Raw genomic sequence first — 1,582 nt, 5'->3', positions numbered from 1 at the left:
GTTCTCCCTCTTCCACTCACCAGTAGACCAATGTGGTTACCAGCAAGCTTACATGTCTGCTCATGTGTTCTCTTTGAGTTTCAGTCTTGGGGACTTTTGTTTATTTTTACTCCGGTTTTTGCACATTACCCTATAATATTTGACTTTGTTTGCTCAAGCTGCACTTAGAAATACTCTGCTAAACTCCTTTATTTCCTCATTTCTTCTTATTGCTTTTTGCATCTCTATGCTGGAGAGCAATTTTTAAGAGTTTCTTTTGACATCCTTTTTTTTTTTTTTTTTTCTTTTCTTTCTTTACTGACTTTCTAAAAAACGTTTTCTTTCTTCCTGTCTGACATGCTTGATGCCATCCCATAACTCTTCTGATCTTTGGTCACTAGTGTCTAATGCATCAAATCTGTTCTTGAAATGGTTTCTCAGTTGAGGTGGAATATATTCAAGGCCGTATTTTGTCTTTCATAGACTTGCTCAGTTTCAGGCAGCAATTGATGTCTTTGCTGCAGTCTGAAACTGGCCTTGTTTTGGGTAATTATTTGGAGCTTTTCCACTGTCACTTCCCACAGATGAAGTCAATTTGAGTTCTATATATTCCATCTGGTGAGATGCATGTGGATAATAATAATAGCCTTTTATGTTTGTTAATCAAGGTATTTTCAATGAATACGTCACCGGTATTCCAAAATTCTATTATGTGATCTCAAGCATCATTTCTGTCAGCAAGGCCATATCTTCCAGCTAAAGACTTTTCCTCTTTGTCTTCAACCTTCCACATTCCAATCACCAGGCATTTTCCAATCTTTCACATTCCAATCACCATGCATTATTAATACATCATGATTGCAAGTTTGATCAATTTTAGACTGAAGACGTTTGTAGAAATTTTCATTTTTAACATTACAGCTTTATAGTAGTGATTTTTGAATAATAGTGGTATTAACTAGTCTTCCTTGTAGGCATACATATATTATCTGATCACAGTGTTATACTTCACGATACATCTTTAAGTGTTTTTGATGATGAATGTGATGCTATTCCTCTTGCTTTGTTGTTCCTGGCATAGTAAACCTTAGGACTGTCAGACTCAGAACAACTGTAATCAGTGCATTTCAGTTCACTAATGCCGAGGATATCTATCTTTACGAGTTACATTTCTTTTTTGACAACATCCAGTTATCCATGGGGTCCTGGTGTGGTGCTGTAGACTAAAAAACTGTCCCAAAATGTTGGTTTGGACTACAAGGTTGGCGACTCAAACTTTAGCTGTTCCTTGTACACCCTATACAGAGTCACTGTGAGGTGGAACCAACTCGATGGCATTTACCAACAACAATATTTATCCTTGATTCATACTTTGTACATGGCATCTTACAATGATTAATGGATACTTCTAGCAGTATCTCTTCATTTTAAGTTATGCCCCATTAATAAATGAAGGTTTCAAAAGTTTTAGTCCATTCATGTCTTCAAGACCTGTACTTCTGAGGAGGCAGATCCTACCCAATGATATTTTGAGTGCTTTCCAACCTGAGGGGGTCATCTTTCAGCAATATGTTGTTGTTGTTAAGTGCCATCGAGTCGGTTC

This window comes from Chrysochloris asiatica, unplaced genomic scaffold, assembly GCF_000296735.1.
Source record: "Chrysochloris asiatica unplaced genomic scaffold, ChrAsi1.0 scaffold00028, whole genome shotgun sequence".
Taxonomy (NCBI): Eukaryota; Metazoa; Chordata; class Mammalia; order Afrosoricida; family Chrysochloridae; genus Chrysochloris; species Chrysochloris asiatica.
The sequence above is the reverse complement of the archived record's forward strand: the minus strand, read 5'-3'. Positions refer to the sequence as shown.